The sequence below is a fragment of the Hemitrygon akajei genome, chromosome 9 (genome assembly GCF_048418815.1).
Source record: "Hemitrygon akajei chromosome 9, sHemAka1.3, whole genome shotgun sequence".
NCBI lineage: Eukaryota > Metazoa > Chordata > Chondrichthyes > Myliobatiformes > Dasyatidae > Hemitrygon > Hemitrygon akajei.
The window spans coordinates 165,762,243-165,784,463 of record NC_133132.1 but is presented as its reverse complement, the minus strand read 5'-3'; the positions used below and the strand labels follow the sequence as shown (position 1 = coordinate 165,784,463).

The following is a 22,221-nucleotide window of genomic DNA, read 5'->3' as shown; positions in this document are numbered from 1 at the left end:
TGCCTGGGGCGTTTGTACAATACTGTATTTATCAACGTGGAGCGGAGACAGAGTTTGTAAATCTGGTGGGAGCAAAGAATGTTGGGAATGATGAGGGTAGAGCGTCGTGAGAGGGGTGTGGGACAGGTGGCAGAGAAGGTGTACCGGGGCAGGGGGATGGGCAAGTGCAGACACATCAAGTCCTGTGCTCAATGTAGTACGTGATTCTATAATCAGCTTAAAAACATTTTCGTCCCTAGACACTTGTTCATACGTTTGAGGAGTGGATAAGTCAGATGTTTGTAACACAGAGGATATGGATTACGTTCTAATGGAAAGTTAAAAAAAACAAATACAATTTCAAAATGCTGGCCAATTTGTATTGGTTTGTGAGGCTTTGTGAGTTAGATCAAACACAGAAAAGAAACAGTCAACATTCAGCTTCCCCAGTATGTGCTTATAAGTCAATTCCTCTCTTCTGCTGACTTTCCATTTCAGATGACCTCATTGAAGCAGGTCTTTTAATGAAAGCACCTAAATTACTTTGACAATTAGTTATGGCAGTAAATGCCATGCTTGTTTGCTTTTTCTTTTCAAAAAGACCTCTTTAATACATTTGATGACTACAGGCAATCCCTGAGTTACGAACATCTGACTTACGAACAACTCGTACTTATGAACCGAGGAAGGAGAACGCTGTCCACCATTTTAAGTCATATCACGACGCCGTCCGCCATTTTAAGTCATTGCCGTTGACACTGTGTTGAGTGTGTAATTGGCTTAAATTTTCCTTAGCAAGATTCACGCTGAACCCCACCCCCCCTTTTCCAGTCAGCACTACCCCCACTTGTCCCATTTAACCTGTCTCAGTGCGGTGGACTTTAGGACCCAGGGAATTCAGTGTGGTGGACTTTAGGACCTGGTGGAGCTCGGTCCCGCCGCCCGCAGCTGCTGCTGAATCCGTGGTGTTTCTGTTCTGTTGACGGAAAATGATCATGATTGAAAATAAAGTGGAAATAATAAAGCCATCGGAAAGAGATGAAATGCCATCGGTCATTGGAAAAGCGTTAGGCTACAGTCGGTCAATGATCGGAACAATTTTAAAGGATAAAGTCAGAATAATGGAGCATGTGAAAGGCCCTGCCCCAATGGAAGTTACAATTATTACTAAGCAATGCAGTGATTTAATTATTGAAATACATATGTTTCTTTAGTGTTTTATATGCATAGAAAGATAAAATATATACTATATACTAAGACAAACGTTTGACTAACTGACACTAAATAATACCGGATGTATCTATTCCAACTTACGTACAAACTTGACTTAAAGAAGGACTCAGGAACGGAACTCCTTCATAACCCAGTGACTGCCTGTATTATAAATTTTTGTACTTTCACCAGAATAAGTTTTACATATTCATTGAAAACATTTATTTATTTATTTATTGAGATGCAGATGGCCCTTCTGGCCTTTTGAGCCACGACACCCAGCATCCCCAGATTTAACCCTAGACTAATCATGGGACAATTTACAATGACCGATTAATCTACCTTTGGACTGTGGAAGGAAACTGGAGCACTCGGAGGAAACCCACACAGTCATGGGGAAAAGGTACAAATTCCCTACAGGCAGTGACGGGAATTGAACCCGTGTCCCTTGTGCCAACCGCTATGCTCACAAGCCACCCTCTTAAGGGTCTCAGCTCAAAATATTGACTGTTCATTCATTTTCATAGATGCTGCCTGACTTGCTGAGTTCCTCCAACATTTTGTGTGTTCACTTTTAAAATATCCTTAGTTTCTTTCTTAAAGTCCAGTGCTCTATTCTTGGGAACATCCCAATGAAGCTATACTGCATCATAATCCCTTAATAGATGGGCAACAATGGGTAATTTAAAGTAATCTGTAAGATCAAGTAACTACTTCCTTTTGTACTTGTCAGAATCAGGATTAACATACGTTCATGAATTTCATTGTTTTGCAGCAGTAGTACAGTGTGTAATGCCCTGGTTCACGTCTTTACTGCAATGCTGTAGGTATTTCATTTAGCAGCTCTGTAAGAGCAGTCTGTTCTGCTTTCAGCCTGTTTGGGTTATTGTTGAAGATAAGGGATGATGTGGAATGGATGCCATCTAGTCAGCGGGAGGTTTTCTTGGTGAGGGACGATAAGGTAGGTCTTGGGCTTTTGTCTGAGAGGAGATGAAGAGAGAGGACACTGGGGAGAACCGGTCATAGCATACGATCCAGTGGGAGACCCATTTGATCAGGATGGATTGCAAATGAAGTTCGGAAGATAGTGTGTGCTTTCACGTTGACCGATGGCCCAGCACGCAAGTGACAGAGAAGTTCATGATGAACTCCAGCTTGTGCACATCTAACCGTTTAATTAGAATGGGCTCTTTTCTTTTAGTTATTCTTTACTAACCCTTTAATTAAGATTCATAAATAGAGTTCCTTTAATCGCATGAAGTGTACTGTCTGTTATTTCGTAGCATTAATTTGTAGCAAGGACACAACATCCACACAAACCGGGGTTTGGGGTGGGATCGAGCGCTCCTCAATCTCACGGGTTTGGCGGGACTGGAGGTTATCTTCCGGAGATTTATGTAGCCAAGGAAACCAGGGTGTTTCAAGTGTAAAATGTAAAAATACTTAGTATAAATTACATCAAGAAATATGAAAAATAGAAATAGCAAGTGCAAAAAGTGAAGCAATATTTCATAATCAGAATCAGAATTAGGTTTAATATCACCACAATATGTCATAAAATTTGTTTACTTTGCTGCAGCAATACAATGAAATGCGTAATAATAAAAAGCTGTAAATTACAGTAAGAAATATACTGTATACATATTAAAAAGGTGAAATTGAATAAGTAGTGCAAAACGTGAGAAAATGGGTTCAACGTCTATTTAGATATTTGATAGCAAAGGGAAGAAGCTGTTCCTGAATCATTGAGTGTGTGCCATCAAGCTCCTGTACCTCCTCCCTGATGGTAATGAGAACAGGGCATGTCCTGGGTGTTAGGGATCCTGAATGATGGATGCCAACTTTCTGAGGCATCATTCCTTGAAGATGTCCTGGATACTACAGAGGCTAGTGCCCATGATGGAGCTGACTAATTTTACAACTCTCTGCAGCTTATTTTGATTCTATACAGTAACCACCCCCCATGACCCTCCCCAATTCCCCCATACCAGACAGTGATGCAGCCAGTTAGAAAGCCCTCCAAATATTTATATCAAATTGGGACATCTTTAACTAGCTCCACTGGCATGTGCTGTGGCTGACATCTCTCACAATTTGTGGTTCATATCAAACTGATTCTTGCAATCATGCTTCACTTTTTAGTAGGTTTTCTTTCGTATTGCTTGAAAACAAATGATATTCGATATCATTTGCTATTATCTGTTCCTTATCCATAGACCTGTTTATCATATCCCTGCAGTCTTTCTGGATTCATCATACTGTATATGTGATACATTAAGAGGACCCCAAAATAGATATTAAAAAAATGTTCATGAGTACATTATGCAACTTTGAGGTTTGTCTCCTAGCAGACGGCCACGAAACAAAGAAACCCAGTTGAACCTATTAAAAAAAGATCATCAAACACCCAGTGTGCAGAGAGAAAAAAAACAAATCCTGCAAGCAATAAACGCCAGTAGATAGTGTTCTGAACTGAAGTCCACAAAGAGAGTCCGTCCCCAGAGCCTCAGTTCAGTGCAGAGTGGAGCAGTGAGCAGAACCGGGCTGTCCCTCACCTCAGGCCCCAATGCCCTGGCCTTTTCAATCTGGCCCGATGTTCAAACACTAGTTCAGCTGCTTCGATATGCCTGGACCCCACTACCTCTTTTGGCGCGGTGCTTAAATTGATCAAAGCTTTCTCTGCACATCAGGTATGAGTGTTCATTTTTTCTTTAATTGGGTTCTTTTGGGTTTCTTGCTTTCTGGCTGCCTATAAGTAAACAAATTTCAAGGTTGTATAAATGATCGATTTTTGATAATAAATGTACTTTGAAGCTTTGGACTTTGAAACCTTGGGTCTTCCTCGCTCTCGGCGATGGGATTGCTGTCTCGCCTTGCCTCAGTTTTGCCACATCGAATTGGCGCCAGGTCCAAAGGGAAGTTACAGACTATTGCTTGCGATTATCATTTGCCAGAATAGTGCTTAACAAAGTACTTAGTTGTTTTCTTTGTTTCATCGGCCACCAGCCAGAAGTCGCTGAGATTCACCAGCACCAACTTAAACTGGAAACCGTTGTTTGCATTAACCATCAATAGAAACAACATAAATCATGGTGTAACATCATGTCTGTCCAGTCCAAGAGGCATGTCTTTACCTCTCCTCTTTGCTGTTTACCCATCTCCTTATCTAGAAAGCCATACACAATATGAAATCATGTACTATGAACTTTACTATTAAAGAGTTTCCTCCAGGTGCTCCAGTTACCTCCCAAACACATACCGGTTGGTAGGTTAGTCATTATAACTCATTCTGTGATTAGGCCAGTGTTAAACTGAAGGTTGCTGGGCAACACGGCTCAAAGGGCCGGAAGGGCTTGTTCCGTACTTTATCTCAATAAATAAATAAAATGATTAGGGGATGCATATAATAGAAACAGCAATTTATAGCAATGCAGAGCCTTCAGTATTGTTACATATTCACAGATGCTCCATCACCAAGGGACACAAGCCACACAAGGGAGGTATCAGCCGAAAGTCTGACCATTCCAGGTTTTGCTGGGGTAAAGGAATGGCGGTGGGTGACTGCCGGGAAATATTTAAACCAGAAATGGGAAAAGCGAGACACTTTTGTTGTCAACGAGGGGAAGTATGTAAATATGACATAGGAAGGGCTAAAATAATTCTATGAGGCTATCAGAAGTCAGGACATGGAAGAGAAATCATTGCTGATAATTCTGTGGTTCTCTGAGGATCTTATTGAAACCTATTGAATATTGAAAGGACCGGGTATAGTAAACATGGAGAGGATGGAATTGGAGGCACAGCCTCAGAATAGAGCAAGGGTTCCCAACCTGGAGTTCATGGACCCCTTTCTTAATGGTATTGTTCCATGGCATGAAAAGGTTGGAAGCCCTGAAGTAGAGGAACGTCCACTTATAACACTACTACCCATGTTGCAAATTCTCCCTCTCCATGCATCTGATAAACCGAAAGGAATGGCAAAGACTGAGTAGCAAAGTGATTAGCAGTATGTTCAGACTTATGGATGTAAAGGAATGCAAGAAAAAAAGGTGCCTGATTTAGGGGTTCAAAGTAGACCAAGTTATCAAGTAAATGAACTAAGTTATCTCCTCTGCTTTGGTGAGAAATGTTGTAAGTTGGGAGACTGCTTTGTCAAGCACCTCTGCACCAACCGCCCCAAGTGGGACTTCCCAGTGGCCAAACATTTTAATTCCAATCCCCATTCCCGTTCTGATGTGTCGACTCATGGCCTACTCATGGGTGGAGAAGATAGCCTCCAACCTGATGGTATGAATATCAATTTCTTCTTCCAGTAAACAATTTCTCCCCTTCCCCTGTTCTGCTGTTACCTAAACTGACCTATTTCCTCCGCTCACCTGCCTATGACTATCCCCTGGATCCCCTCCTCTTTCCCTTCTCCTGTGGTCCACTCTCCTCGTCTATCAGATTTCTCCTTCTACCATCCTTGACCTTTTCCACCCACCTGGCTTCACCTATCACCTTCCAGCTAGCTTCTTTCCCTCCCCCCAACATTTTTTTTCTGACATCTTCCCCCTTCCTTTCCAGTCCTGAAGGAGGGTCTTGGCCCAAAACGTCGACTGTTTACTCACGACCGTAGTCGACCGCAGTTGCTGCCTGACCTGCCGAGATCCTCCAGCATTTTATGTGTATTGCTTTGGATTTCCTGCATCTGCAGACTTTCTCGTGCTTATGAGTTATCAAATGTTCTGTTGTACGTTTTTATTTGCTTTTGGTTCCTAGTATTCAGTTTCTGATTCATTTTTCAACAGTTACAGCAATACATATTTGAAATGTTGATAAAGTAAGTTTGTGATATGCTTCAGACAATTTCCCTGGTAACCTCATCTGAAAATGCTAATAGCTTCAGTTTTGATTTCAGCACAAGCCTGTTAAAAGTGATTAATGTGTTCCCAATTCTAGATGCTGCATGCACCAGCTGGTCGCAAGATACTAATAGTCTCTCTGCGGAGTTATTGCCATATGGGGCTACACCTGTGAGAAATAGTGCTTGCCTTTTCCTTTTGATTTAATTATGATAAAGTAAACAAGGTAGTGAGACCACATCAAAGAGTGCCCGAGCATTTGAAAATGCCATTAGCGCATTGGCCGCATCTGCAAGTTTGCTTTGTCTGTTGCCGTGCTCCTTAATTCAATTGTGATTTATTTGACTGAATGCTTTGGGCCTGAAGCTGGCCAGGAAATGATTGTGAAACAAATTACAGCAGTTATGCTGACTTCTATTTCAGACTGAAGGAACTGCGCTCTTTATCACTGCTCCCTCTATACCACTGCAGGTGCACGGCCACGCGGTAACGGAACTGCTCCCATGCACGTAGCCTTTGTTGCCGCGCCGTTGGAATGACCTTTTTTATAATATTTTATTAAAGCACCGTGCTCTTTTCAGGCCAAGGAAAAATACGCAGCCGTAAAAAAAAAGGAGGGAATGTTGTTCCTAATCAGTGAAACACCATGTCACAAGATGAACTACACAACTTTGTCATTTGAGTAATCACGGGCGAGGATTCAGACTTTGATTGTGGTGTATTAGTAGCAATAAGATACATTCTATAAAGTAATATATCAAAGATACAGTAGCTACAGCCCTTGGGGAAATTAACCAGGGAAACATTGGGAAGAATATGAGATTGGACATTAATTTACATTAAAGATATTATAGCTATAATATAGAAATCATTTGGTGAATCGGGTGTTTATTTATTTAGAGATACAGCGTTGAGCCAAGCCAAGAGCAACCCACCAATTCACTCCTAGCCTAATCACGGGACAGTTTACAATGAGTAGTTAACCTGGCAACTGGTACCTCTTTGGACTGTGGGATGAAAGAGGAGCACCTGGAGGAAACCCACAGGTTCGTGGGAGGATGTACAGCCTCCTTACAGACGACATTGGAACTGAGCTCCAATCTCCGATGTCCCGAGCTGTAATAGTGTCATGCTAACCGATACACTATCATGGTGCCTGTGATGGTATTGGGTTCACTCTCCGCAAAACTCAAAAGAAGATTTTAATCCCTATCCAATATAGGTATCTACGTGCACCCTCACTATAGAGAGGTGGTACTGAATCCACTTACTCTTTTCAAACCAACTTACTGCCATGCCCAGTGCCTGCGGCGACGTCTAGATGCCAATACTCACCACTAGAGTGCTAAGGCTCCCCCTCCCTACCAAGGTGGAGATACCTTCAGTTAATGAAGGGCAGTTTATTTTATTTTTAATGATACTCATTTAAATTTAGACAAATAGTTCTTAACACACATTTAAAGCTTGCAGAGTATTTCTGATTTATAAAAGATTTCCGAATTCCTTTGACTTTGAATAAAAAAGCAGTTTACTTTCTGAAAGTTTCTGCCAGTCGTGACCCAAAGTAAAATCACCTAGCAACAGCAGTTCTAAAATTAAACTTCAGTGTTTTGACATTAGTTCAAAACTCAAGAGGTTATGTGAGTTCAAAAGTCAAGTGGTTATGTTGCAGATTTATTATAGAACTCTGGTTGGACCACATCTGGACCATTGCATACAGTTCTAGTCACCCACAATAGGCAGGATGTTGAAGCTTTTGGAGAGCATGCAGAAGATGTTTAGCAGGATGCTGTCTGGTTTAGTGGACGTGAGTTACAACAAGAGGTTGGACAGACTTATATTAGCCAATATTAGGCAAGGAAAACAGGTTTCTAAGGAACTCAGTAGAAATTCATCGTATTGTTATGGGTTTTAAAAGGTGCAATGAGGTCGTGTTGCAAAAATTCAGCTTGTATTTCTTCCTTGTTTGAGAAAGTTATCAGGATTAACGTCTTTAAATATTGAAGGTATTTGATAGAGTAACTATGAGAAACTGTTCCCTTTAATCTGGGGATGTGGAAGAAGTGGGCAAAGTTTTCAAAATTAGAGTAAGCCCATGGCAATGAAACCAGGGAGCAGCTTGTATCAGGAACCATAGTAGAAAATCTGGAACTCATTTTCAGAGAAGCTGTTGTTGAAAGGTCATTGAAATTATTGCAATGATCAACAGATTTAATTTGATAAGGAAAAATGTTATCAAGGTTGAAAGAGCAAGAGAAAATTAACAAGGACGTTGCTGGACTGGAGGAACTGAGTTTTAAGGAAAGATTAAGTAGGTTAGGATTTTATTCCTTGGAAAGTAGAGGATTGAGAGGAGATTTGATAGAGGTATTCAAAATTATGAGAAGTATAAAAAGGGAAAATGCAAGCAGGCTTTTTCCAGTGAGGTAGGGTGGAACTATAACTAGAGGTCATGGGTTAAGGGTGAAAGCTGAAAAGTTTAAGGAGACCACGAGGGGAAGCTTCTTCATTCAGAGGGTGGTGACAGTGTGGAACGAGCTGCCAGCACAAGTGGTACATGTGAGCTTGATTTCAACATCTAAGAGAGGTTTGGATAGGTACATGGATAGTAGGGGCATAGAGAGCTATGTTCCCGGTGCAGGTCGATGGGAGTAGGCAGTTTAAATGGTTCGCCATGGACTAGATGGGCCGAAGAACCTGTTTCCGTGTTGTACTTTGCTATGACTCTGTGTCTGTAAAAGAGAATGGGGGATTAAGAACTGTTACGTTTTTAAACTCCAAAACGTAAATTAATCGACATAAAAACAAGGGAGCCTGAGAGATGCACACCTTATTTTTGATTTTACTTTAAGCGAGGCTCGCATGTATGACATGGTGTCATGATGGCGTATGCCATTCACATACTTTTATATATAGCCCATAATTAATTATTTAAATAAACAGGAATGCTTAATCAAACAATACATTTACAATATTACTCAAATATTACTGAAATATTAAATACACGCCATGGACCATTTGCTGATCTGCTTTAGTTTAATACTACATGTTACCTGTTTGGAATTTGCATGCTCTGTACCAGGGCTTCTCAACCTTTTTATGCCATGGACCTCTTTGGCAGTACTATGGAATTCTTCTCAGAATAATCTTTTGAAATATATAAAATAAAATACATAGGATTACAAAATAAACCAATTATATTGAAATACAGTTAACAAAATGTTAAAAACACATTTGTGATATAGTAATGCATTCATAATTGAGAGAATGCTAAAGAATGTTAGAGGTTACAGAAAATGAAGATGTAAATTTTTTTCCCACCCAAGTCCATGGACTCACGAGGGGTCTGTGGACTCCAGGTTAGGAACCCCTGTTCGATGCTGTGTGGATTTCCTCTGGGTGCTCCCATTTTCCTCCACATCCTGCAGGTAGTTGGGTAAATTGCCCACTGTGTGTAAGCTGGTAGTTGATGGGAATGTGCAAAGGATAAAGATATTGCCCTCCCACCGTGGAAAAGGAATTGTTGGCACTTGTTTTGGCAATACAACATTTTGAAGTGTACATTTGTTCAGCACAGAGACCCTTAATTGTTTATACAGATCACAACCCTTTGGTATTCCTAGCTAACATGAAAAATAAAAACAGGAGGTTATTAAGTTGGAGTCTGATGCTGCAAGAGTTTGATATTCAGATACAACATATTAAAGGAAGTGACAATGTAATCGCTGACTGTTTATCTAGATGCTAAGTTGAATGTATATCTGTATTGCTCTGTAGTTAAAAAAAACCTTTCTGTATTTTGTTAGATTCTGTAATTCTGTAAGACTCTGTATTAGTTAATTTTCCCCTTTGGTGAAAATTCCTAGAAGGATGGGGGTGTTACGAAGGATGAACAACTCTGATGGGCAGAAGTTTTCCTTGCCTAAATTAACACACAAAACAGGTGTAGAGTGGTGAGTAGAGGGTTAGTGTAAATGGGTGTTGATGGTCGGCATGCACTCAGTGGGCTGAAGTGCTTGTTTCTGTCTTTTTTCTCTATGACTATATGATAATGGTAACACGGAAAGAGGCGAAATATACTCTTGTTGATGGATAATATTGATTTGCAAAAGGTAGGTTCAAATTCCTGAAGACTGTGTTGGTGACATGGGGGAGCCATTCACTGAGTTTCTGGCTTCTTCCCCCCTTCCTTTCCAAGCCTGATGAAGGGTCTCAGCCCGAAACGTCGACTATTCTTTCATTCTCAGAGATGCTGCCTGACCTGCTGAATTCCTTCAGTATTTTGTGTGTGTAGCTATACAATGAGTAGGTTCTTGTTTTCTCAAAGCCCAAATGATTCCGGGGATCGACACTTGGACGTACAAATTCAATGCCAAAGTTAAACTTCAAAATGAGCCAAAATTGAAACAGGTTTTATGAAATAGAAATTGTCCATGTAGAATCTATTTCCAAACCTGATTTAAAAATGCAGATATTTGAACTGAAATTGAAATTATTTTATTAATGTCATATGTACCGAGGTACAGTGGAAACTTTGTACTGCCACTGTTCATGTAGATACAGCAGGTTCATAGAACATAGAACACAGAAAACCTACAGCTCAATACAGGCCCTTCAGCCCACAAAGCTGTGCCGAACATGTCCTTACTTTAGAAATTACCGAGGGTTACCCATAGCCCTCTATTTTTCTAAACACCATGTACCTGTCCAGGAGTCTCTTAAAAGACCCTATTGTATCCGCCTCCACCACCGTCACCAGCAGCCCATTCCACGCACTCACCACTCTCTGCATAAAAACTTACCCCTGACATCTCCTCTGTGCCTATTTCCAAGCACCTTAAAACCGTGCCCTGTTGTGCTAGCCATTTCAGCCCTGGGAAAAAGCTTCTGACTATCCACATGATCGACTCTTGGATTGTATTCATTAGAGTATAGAAGAATCTCACAGAAACATTTTGAATGTTGAAAGGGTTGGACAGAGTAGATGTGGAAAGGTTGTTTCCCTTGGTGGGTGAGTCCAGGACAAGAGGTCACAGTCTTAGAATTAGAGGGCACCCATTTAAAACACCGATGAAGAGAAATTTTTTCAGCCAGAGGGTCGTGGATTTATGGAATTCGTTGCCACATACGGCTGTGGAGGCCCAATCATTGAGGGTTTTTAAGGAGGAGATTGATAGGTATCTAATTAGTCAGGGTATCAAGGGAGATGGGAAAAAAGCCGGAAATTGGAACTAGACGGGAGAATAGTTTAGCTCATGGTGGAGTAGCAGAGCAGACTCGATGGGCCGAATGGCCTACTTCTGCTCCTTTGTCTTGTGATCTTGATCCATGCCTCTCATCATCTAATACACCTCTATCAGGTCACCTCTCATTCTCTGTCGCTCCAAGGAAAAAAGGCCGAGTTCACTCAACCTATTCTCATAAGGCATGCTCCCCAATCCAGGCAACATCCTTGCAAATCTCCTCCGCACCCTTTCTATGGTTTCCACATGCTTCCTGTAGTGAGGCGACCAGAACTGAGCACAGTTCTCCACGTGGGGTCTGGCCAGGGTCCTATATAGCTGCAATATTACCTCTTGGCTCCTAAACTCGATCCCACGATTGATGAAGACCGATGTACTGTATGCTTTCTTAACCACAGAGTCAACCTGCACAGCAGATTTGAGCGTCCTATGGACTTGGACCCCAAGATCCCTCTGATCCTCCACACTGCCAAGGTTCATGTAAGAAACTCATAGATAGGCACATAGATGGTAGAAATACAGAGGAGGGAAGGCTTGGATCAATCATAGAGTCAGCACAATATCACAGGTGACAAGCCTGTACTGTGCTGTAATGCCCTAAAGTATGTTTTATGTTCTAGATCAAATCGTTACACAAGTGATTGAGGTTCATTCATTCATTAAGTGCCTGGTCGATCATGGTCTTGACCATGATTGTTCTTGTCAAATTTTTCTACTGAAGTGGTTTGTCACTGCCTTCTTCTGGGCAATGTCTTTACAAGATGGGTGGCCCCAGCCATTATCAATACTTTTCTGAGATTGTCTGCCTGGCATCAGTGGTCACATAACCAGGACTTGTGATATGTACCAGCTGCTCATACGATCGGGGGGCTAAGCAGGTGCTACACCTTGTCCAGGGGAGACCTGCAGGCTAGCGGAGGGAAGGAGTGCCTTACACCTCCTTTAGTAGAGATGCATCTCCACCCTGCCACCCATCTGAGATAGTGCGGTGTAACACAATATCAGAGTGCAGAATACATGAAACATTTACAGAGAAGGTGCCGTGTAGGTGGAGGATAAGGGGCAGACTCAGAACGAGGTAGCCTGTGAGGAGTAGTGTCGACCTTTGTTTCCTCTGCCAAATGGGAGAGGGGAGAAGGGAAAATGTTTGGATTGGGTGAAGCTGGCTGCCTTACTGAGGCAGGAAGTATAGACAGAGCCCATGGAGGGGAGACTGGAATCTAGGATTAAAAGCAGCCAGTATAAGACAGCATGTTTCAGAAATCAATGAGCCTGCTTCAGCCCTAGTGTGGACTGATATGTGACTGTGATGGCAGAGTTGTGAAGCCTAAGGATTAGCTTTATTTGTCACATGTACATTGAAGAATACAGGGAAATGCACTGTTTGTGTCAATGACCAACAAAGTCCAAAGATTGTGCTGGGGCAACCCTCAGGTGTCATTATGTTTCAAATGCCAACACAGTATACCCACAGCTTACTAACTCATACACCCTTGATTTGAGAGAACCAGAGCACTTGAAGGAAACCTAAACGGTCATGGGGAGAATGTACAAACTCCTTCTAGACTGCTGCAGTGTTGAACCTGGGTCAGTAGCACTCTAAAGCGTTACGCTACAGAATAGGAGCTCACATTTGGTTCATTGAATCGATTGAGATCTTCTTTTCTCCTCCCGCCTTGCTATCGCATTTTTGTGACCTTTCCCCCATGCAGAGGAGTTTCAGAGCCTGTCCACCTAAACTAGGAGCAAGCTTCAATCGATCTAGGCGCCAGGCTAGTCCTACGGTTAGGATTCGTGCGTTGTGAGTAGGCTATGTTGGTGCTGGAAGGGTGGCTGCCTAGCACAATACTCACTGAATTGATTTGACACAAATGATGCATTTCACTCTATGTTTCAATGTACATATCATAAATAAAGCTGATGTTTAATCTTTAATATACAGTATTTGAAAATTCAATAGCCTCTAATCTTTTTAGCATATTCTTTCATTCACTAATTTATGTCTGTACCTTCATTGGTCTGTCTTTATCCCTAGATCACTTTGTGCCTGTGTCTCATTTAAATTCATTAATTTTATTTCATTTTCCTTCAAGATTACCTGTACTGCAAAAATGGCAGCATCCATATTATTGAGTCACTTCTAATTCCTGAGTCTAAGCTACTTTATGGAAATTATGAAACACGTAGGGCAAGGTGTCGCACTTGCTTAGTCCCCGATCAGGGGTGTGTGAAGCCATGGGAGCAGGTGGTGGATGGTTGTGTGAGCAGCTGATGCATATCACGTCCTGGTTATGTGGCCACAGACGCCAGCCAGATAATTTCTGAAGATTATTGATAATGACTGGGGTCACCCGTCTTGTAAAGACACTGCCCAGAAGAAGGTAATGGCAAACCACTTCTGTAGAAAAAATTTGCCAAGAACAATCACAGTCATGGAAAGACCACAGTCGCTTACACCATATGGCACTGTAAATATCACACCCACTTTAGTAATCTTTTCCCATCTTTCTGTTACTTTTTCAAAGAATTTGATCAGACTAAACAAGCATGAACTTTTTCAAATCAAAGTTGTGAATTTTTGTTTAGTGGCAGCAGCATGGTGTAGGCATAATAAGCAACTGTACATTACAATAAAAAGAGATAGATGTAGTGAAAAAGAGAAATAGCAAGGTGGTGTTCATGGATTCATTGTGTGTTCAGAAATCTGATGACAAAGGGAAAGAAGATGTTCTCAAAATGCTGAGTATGTGATGCACCATCAATAACTCTCGGAGACGTGAGGCGAGAGATAGGCTTTTATTAGCTGGAAGAGAGCACTATCAGCAGCAAGAGACCATCACACAACATCCTGGAGACTGAGGGAGGAGGAGTGCCTCCAACCTCCTTTATACAGGGGTCTGTGGGAGGAGCCACAGGAGCAGTCAGCGGGAGGGGGGGGGGGTGTCCAGACAGGTAAATGTAGTTCACCACAGTATGGTTTTTCAGGCTCCTGTGCTTCATCCCTGATAGTAGTAATGAGAAGAGGGCATGTCCTGGAAGATGAAGGTCTTTAATGGTGGGTGCCACCTCTTGAGGCACCGCCTTGAGAAGATACCCTCAACAATGGGGAGGATTATGCCCATCATGGAGCCGGCTGGGTCTACGACTCTGAACCCATGGATGACCCTGTGTATTGGAGACTCCGTACCAGTCTGTGGTGCCACCCGTCAGAATGCTGTCCACAGTGCATCTGTAGAAATATGCTGGACTCCTTGGTGACGTACCAAATCTCCTCAAACTCCCAAAGAAGTATGGCCACTGGTGTGCCTTCGTCACGACTACGTTAAATGGTGGGCCTAGGATAGATCAGCTGAGGTATTTACTCAGATTTCAGGAATTTTACATTTTTTACCAGAGAACTTCAACTTAGGGTCAAATGAGACAGTTCATGGTAATATATCACAATGCTTCACTTTTACATCATTTTCCCTGATTAGATTAGATTAGATTCAACTTTATTGTCATTGTGCTGAGTACAGATGCAAAGCCAAATCAAATGCAGTTAGCATCTAACCAGAAATGCAAAGAATAGTGTTATTTACCAAATAACTGCGAAGAAAAAGTAAGATGATATTACCATGGTCTGATGATAGTGTTTTGATCTCTTGAGCTGGGCATTCAGGTAAAGTTCACTCTTGAACTCTTGGAACGTGAACAATGCACTTCAAAAGCTTATGTGTAAAATCTGTTGAGTCAGGTGGATGTAAGAGATATCCCATTACATGGCTGGAATTCAAACAAAGGAATTGCCACTATCCTGACAAAAATTTTGCTCTCCTTCAGGTGAAAGATTAGGCAAAGGCTCTTAATGAAAGCTCTGATGAAACAGCGTTCTGTTACACAAACCAAGTAATATTGTTATAACAGATAAATCGGCAGAAGATGAGCCGAATTGTGGACGACTGCATTTTCTGCCATATTTATGTAAATGTATATTTTTGTGTGACTGTATTTTACTGTTATATGTGCTTGCTGTCTGCTATGTGCTGTGTTTGATTTTTGGTGTTTTGTTTTGCACCTTGGCCCCAGAGTAACACTGTTTTGTTGTATGGTTGAATAACAAACTCTGAACTTTGAACTGACTGATTAGGTTATTCTAATTTGTTCTGCTGCTGCTGCAAGAAAGTTCAAAATGTAGGTTGGTGATAATAATCCTGCTTCTGGAAGATCACTTGTATGGAAAATGTTGGGTATATTTCCCATAATAAACAAATCATTTTACCTCAAAGCAGATCACTCTATTTGGAAAGTTGCAGGTCATTTATTGGTGCTTTTGCAGTTTAATTACTGAGGCAGCAGTTTCATAATCTACTTTAAAAACAGCAAATAGTGTGATCACTATTTAGGAGATCTAGGCCTCATATGGAGCCAGTGATCATTAATGGAGAATGTGTGGAGCAGGTTAAGACCTACAAGTATCTGGGAGTACAGTTAGACGAGAAGCTAGACTGGACTGCCAACACAGATGCCTTGTGCAGGAAGGCACAGAGTCGAATGTACTTCCTAAGAAGGTTGGCGTCATTCAATGTCTGTAGTGAGATGCTGAAGATGTTCTATAGGTCAGTTGTGGAGAGCGCCCTCTTCTTTGTGGTGGCGTGTTGGGGAGGAAGCATTAAGAAGAGGGACGCCTCACGTCTTAATAAGTTGGTAAGGAAGGCGGGCTCTGTCGTGGGCAAAGTACTGGAGAGTTTAACATCGGTAGCTGAGCGAAGGGCGCTGAGTAGGCTACGGTCAATTATGGATAACTCTGAACATCCTCTACATAGCACCATCCAGAGACAGAGAAGCAGTTTCAGTGACAGGTTACTATCGATGCAATGCTCCTCAGACAGGATGAAGAGGTCAATACTCCCCAATGCCATTAGGCTTTACAATTCTACCACCAGGACTTAAGAACTTTTTAAAAGCTATTATTAATGCTTTTTGAGATGGTGATTTAGATGCATATCATATTTTTTTTACTGAGTTAAGTATTGTATGTAATTAGTTTTGCTACAACAAGTGTATGGGACATTGGAAAAAAAGTTGAATTTCCCCATGGGGATGAATAAAGTATCTATCTATCTAACTATCTATCTATCTATCTATCTATCACTTGAGTTGAGTATGATGTTCTCCTAAGGGCTTGTCTATTGGTGGGTCCTCAGTGCTGTTCCCTCTGAGCTACGCGGGTGTACGCTCCCGCGCACATAAACCTTGATGCCACACTGCTGAAATTGGACGCAGCTAGAAAAAGTTTATGAAATGTGAAAGATTTTCTTTGTTGTGTTGTATTTCATTATACCCTTCAATTAATGATTAAAATCAAAAGTATATGTTTCTTGGCTTGATATCTTGAATTACGTTACTTGCTATTTTTGAATGTTTGCTTGCTATTTTGAATGTTTTGTACATTGGCCCTAGAGGAATGTTCAGCTGTATCTGTGCATGGTTTGAATGCTAATTAAACTTGATTTGATTTGAGTTTGGAGGAACTCAGCAGGTCAGGCAGTGTCTATGGAGATGAATAAACGATGTTTATTCATAAATGCGATGTTTTGGGCCAAGACCCTTCTTCTGGGCTGAGCAGAAAGGGGGAAGATGCCACAATAAAATGGTGGGGGAGGGGAAAGAGGCTAGCTGGAAGGTGATGGGTGAAATCAGGTGGATGGGGAAGGGCTGGAGAAGAAAGAAACTAATAGGAGAGGAGAAAGAGAAGAAGGAGGGGACTTAGGGAAAGTAACAGTGGTGGCATCCGTCGGTCTCGAGAGACCATGAATCTGCGCCTGGAGTTTCCAGGCCTGGGCAGGGTTGTATGGGAGACCGGCAGTTGCCCAAGCTGCAGGCCTTCCCCTCTCCACGCCACCGATGTTGTCCAAGGGAAGGGCACTAGGACCCATGCAGCTTGGCACCGGTGACGTTGCAGAGCAATGTGTTGTTAAGTGCCTTGCTCAAGGACACAAACACGCTGCCTCAGCTGATGCTCGAACCAGTGACCTTCAGGTTACTAGTCTGATGCCTTGCCCACTAGGCCATGCGCCAACACCTGGGAAAGTAATAGACAGGTGAGAAGTGAAAGGTCAGTGTAGCGAATGGGGGAGGGGGATTGTAAACCAAAAGGAGAATCAGGTTGGAGGGTACCCAGTGGGAATATAAGATTTTGCTCCTCCACCCTGAGGGTACTAGATGAGGCCATGGATTGACACATCGGAATGGGAATGCCTATACAAAACAAGCCCATGCTTCTGATATTCCAACCTGAATATCAATTTCTCCTTTTGGTCTATAGATAATGGTGTGTGTGTGTGTGTGTGTGTGTGTGTGTGTGTGTGTGTGTGTGTGTGTGTGTGTGTGTGTGTGTGTGTGTGTGTGTGTGTGTGTGTGTGTGTGTGTGTGTGTGTGTGTGTGTGTGTGTGTGTGTGTGTGTGTGTGTGTGTCTAAAATGAGGTACAGTACTGTGCAAAAGGCTTAGGCACACATAGCTAGACATTTGCACAGTACTGTATTTATCAATGTGGAGCAGAGTATGAGTTTGTAAGTCTGGCAGGAGCAAAGGATATAGGGAATGGTGAGGGTGGAGCACTGTGGGAGGGGTGTAGGACACAGGTGGTTGAAAAGGAGTGTCAAGGATTGTGGGTGGTGGTGGTGCAGGTGCAGACAGAATCAGCCCTGAGACACCAGGCAAGGTCATTTGATTGGAAGCTATTGGCTTATTGATCATTACAGAATGTCCTTCTGGTGCTTCCCACTCCCTCCCTTTCCCTTCCCCTTTTCCCAAACATGAGTCCCTTTCCCTGTCCCTTTCGCACTCTTGGTCTGCAGTAGAGACCCAAATCAGAATCAGATTTAATCATCACTCACATATGTCATATGTGTGTGTTTTACTCGAGACTTCCAGCATCTGCTCAGTCTCTTGTGTCAATGGTTAGACCCACAGCTGTTCTGTGCAGCATGAGGAAGATAGATATTGGATTGCTGGAGCAGCAACAGCAGCGGGTAGAGAGCCGGTTAAGAGAATGGCAGATCATAGTTAAAGGAGGAAAGAAGAACATGATTTATTAACCAAGTGAGATTAAGTGGACAGGCACGGAGGAGTATGGAGGGCAATTGTCCCGGTGCAGGTTGATGGGAGTAGGCCATTTAAATGGTTTGATGGGCCAAAGAGCCTGTTTATGTGCTGTACTTAAAAATTACAATAAATTACTATAAAACATGTGTAAAATAAATAATTAGTGCAAAAAGAGAGCAAAGTGTGAGGGATTGTTCATGGGTTTATGGACCAATCAGAAAGCTGATGGTTCAAAGTTCAAAATAAAATTTATTATCAGAGTACGTACATGTCACCACATACACACCTGAGATTCCTTTTCTACAAGCAGACTTAGCAAATCAATCGAAAGTAACTGTAAAAGAAAGCAATGTACAACAAACTTTGCAAATGCAAATATAAATAAATAGCAATTAATAACATGAAATAATAAGATAAAAAGTCCTTAAAGTGAAACTGTTGGTTGTGGGAACACCAGAAATAGAATGTGTAGTTATCCCCTTTTGTTCAAGAGCCTGATGGTGGAGGGGTAGAAGCTGTTGAGTGTGTGTCTTCAGGCTTGCTCTACTTCCCTGATTGCAGTAATTGTCAAGTTATTAAAGTATTACCTAAACACTTGAAGTGTTTAAGTGAACAAAAATAATTTAAAAAACTTGATTTATTGTGTAATTGAATATGTTCCTCTCCTTTGAATTGAATGCATTCTCTCTCTCCTCAACAAACAATTCCCAGCAAAGGTAGTAGTGAGCTGTGGACGGCTCACACTGTGTTTCCAGATTACTGTCGGTGACACCCAAACAAGGACCTTTCAGGAAGATTATGTTAACTCTTCTCAACTCTTTCCTGAGTATTGTCAGCATTTTCTGTTTTATTTCAGAATTTCCTGCGAGTAAAATCAGGCCTGTGAGCTTTCAGGCTGCACAGTAGCATGGTGGTTTAGCCTAACACTGTGAGAGTACCAGAGACCCAGGCACAATTCCCCTGTAGGGAGCTTGTACGTTCTCTCTGTGACTGCGTAGGTTTCCTCTAGGTTTTCTGGTTTTTTCTCACATTCTAAAGATGTGCGGGTTATTCGGGTAACTGGTCACATGGGTTGGGCTGGAAGGGCCTGTTATTGTGTCTCTAGATAAAAAGTTTCAAACATGGGATTCTTTTCTTGCTGCAACGATGGTCACTGGTCAAATATTAGTATTTGCCATCTTCATGCTCACCGGGAGATACAGTCAAGTTGATGTAACACATACGCAGGCCTGAGGTTAAATCTTACAGAACAAAGTCAAGAACCCTTCATCATAGAGTCATGCAAAACAGAAAGAGGCCCTTGCATCTGCTAAGTCTATGCAAACCTATCCTGCAGCTGGGTGACTACGGAGAAACCCACCGGCTGGCCCATATGAAGTCTTCTTAACTCTCCTTCATTTTGCTTCACCAAGTTACAATAATTGAGGAACAACTGCGATATGAAATATCTCTTCATTTTAATCTTTCCCATCCTGAGAGATCATGCGAGCTCGATTTCAACGTTTAAGAGAAGTTTGGATAGGTACATACAGTAGATGGTAGGGGTATGGAAGGTTATGGTCCCAGTGCCTGTCTATGGGAGTAGGTAGTTTAAATGGTTTGGCATGGACTAGACAGGCCAAAGGGCCAACTTCTGCAGCTGTACTTTTCTATGACTCTGTCTGTCTTCATATAATTTAATGCTGTGCCTTTATGACCAGTGATGCTGACAGATCAAAGGGAAGCTATTTAACTTGCAAACAAGAAAATTTGCACATGCTGGAAATCCGAGCAACACAACGCAAAATGCTGAAGGAACTCAGCAGATCAGGCATCACCTTGGAAAAGTGTTCAGTCAACATTTCAGGCCGAAACCCTTCAGCAGGACTCTTGCGTTCTTTCTGTACTTAGTAACATTTTTCTGAAAGAATATAAAATAGCCACTTAGTTATATTTCTCATTCTGAGTTATCAGCCTATGTGTTAAAATGACTAGTTAATCGAATGCCATGGACTCTCAGAGCGAACAGAGAACATACCATTTGATTAATATCCTGTTAAAGCAAACAATGGCTCAGGCACTGTTTGCTGAAAGGAATGTTTCACGTGAAGAGAACATGTTGCCTAACACTGGGTGTTCCCATTAACGAGTCTCTTCTGTACAACTGGCAAATGCTTTGAACCATAGAACAGTACAGCACAGAAAACAGGCCATTCAGCCCTTCTAGTCTGTGCCGAAACTTTATTCCGCTAGTCCCATTGACCTGCACCCAGTCCATAACCCTCCAGACCTCTCCCATCCATGTATCTATCCAATTTATTCTTAAAACTTAAGAGTGAGCCCGCATTTGCCACGTCAGATGGCAGCTCGTTCCACACTCCCACCACTCTCTGAGTGAAGAAGCTCCCCCTAATGTTCCCCCTAAGCCTTTCCCCTTTCACCCTAAAGCCAGGTCCTCTCGCTTTGAGGGATATTGTATGGCATCACTGCACTATGATGTATGGGATGTCCAGGGTGGGGTGATTTCCTCTGGTGTAGGAACTTGTCGTGTCCATTCACTCTCCTTTGGTCCCTATCGGACACTCAGCTCTCACTTGTGGCTCCAAGTAGCTGATTGAGTGTGACAGCCGCTCCACCCCGACGGGCGAGGGTAGGCAGCAGCCTCACACCCTGGCCAGATAAGGACATGCCTGTCATAGCATGCGAAGTCAGCTCTGGAGGACCTGGTGGATGAAGTTTACAGTGAGATCCAACAGCTAGGAAGGTGGTTCTGTAACACTCCGTGGAGAGCGCAGGGCATGTCATGGCCATCAGCAGCAACCAAGGAAGACCCCAGTTGGTGATGCTTATTCGTACCACTGGATCCGAGTTTCTGAGGCTAACAGAGTGGAACTGCCCCAGTGCAATGGCTTTTCCACTTTAAAAACTCTCCCGCACAGGTTTCCTGTCACCATTGGACATGATGGACAACCACCACTGTACGACAATCAGGCAGCAGGAGAAAGTCTATTCAAATCAAGTTAAGTTGAAAAAATATACTTTATGATTCTGATTATTTTAAATATTGAATTTATTCTGAAAACATTATGAACGTGTTGAATCAGAATCAGAATAAGTTTTAAAATCATTGGCAAACGTGGTGAAATTTGATGTTCTGCCTCCCATACCTAATGAAGTGGCTGTTGAGAGTGTGTTCATCATCTTCTGCTGCTGTGGGCCATCCACTCTAAGGTTCGATGAGTCATGCGTTCAGGTATGCTCTTCTGCACACTGTTATAACATGTAGTTATTTGAGTTACGGTCCATTCTCCTTGGACCTCTGTCATTAACAGGGCATTTTTACCCACACAGCTGCCGCTCACTGGATTAATTTTGTTTGTCATACTGTTCTCTGTAAACTCTAGAGCAGGGGTTCCCAACCATTTTCATGCCATGCACCAATACCATTAAACAACAGGCCTGTAGACACCAGGAGACCAGCATTCTCTGAGATACTCAGACCACCCCTTCTGGCACCAGCAATCATTCCATGGTCAAAGCCACTTTGACCACATTTCTTCTCTGTTCTGACATTTGGTGTGAACAACAACTGAACCTTTTGACCATGCCTGCATGCTTTTATGTATTGAGTTGCTGCCACATGATTGGCTGATTAGATATTTGCATTAATGAGCAGGTGTATTCAGTGGCCACTGAGTGTTTCCGTCCGAAGATTATGGGAAATCACTGACACTTTGGTTTCTGAGAAAGTCTGGCTGGCTGATCTGTCTGTGTCCTTTTGTCACTTTGCCCCTTAATCTGTCTGTGCCGTGCTGCGTAAGGGATATTGCACTGGGTTTTATATTAACAGCCAATCTACTGATGTTGCAAGAATGTT

General features: G+C 42.3%; 1 protein-coding gene and 1 long non-coding RNA gene across 3 annotated transcripts in view; one reads left to right on the top strand and one right to left on the bottom strand.

The window, feature by feature from the left end:
- Positions 1-22,221, top strand: part of frk (fyn-related Src family tyrosine kinase) — a 130,211-nt gene that overhangs the window by 4,378 nt on the left and 103,612 nt on the right. The gene's annotated exons all lie outside the window — the stretch shown is intronic.
- LOC140733722 (uncharacterized) lies at positions 14,211-21,919 on the bottom strand. Of its 2 annotated transcripts, none has more exons than XR_012100337.1 (3): positions 21,512-21,919; positions 20,939-21,067; positions 14,211-14,613 (listed from the first exon to the last, which is right to left on the bottom strand). It is a non-coding gene; the product is annotated as an uncharacterized lncRNA (long non-coding RNA). The 2 variants fall into 2 exon arrangements; XR_012100338.1 differs by lacking the exon at positions 14,211-14,613 and adding an exon at positions 18,707-20,265.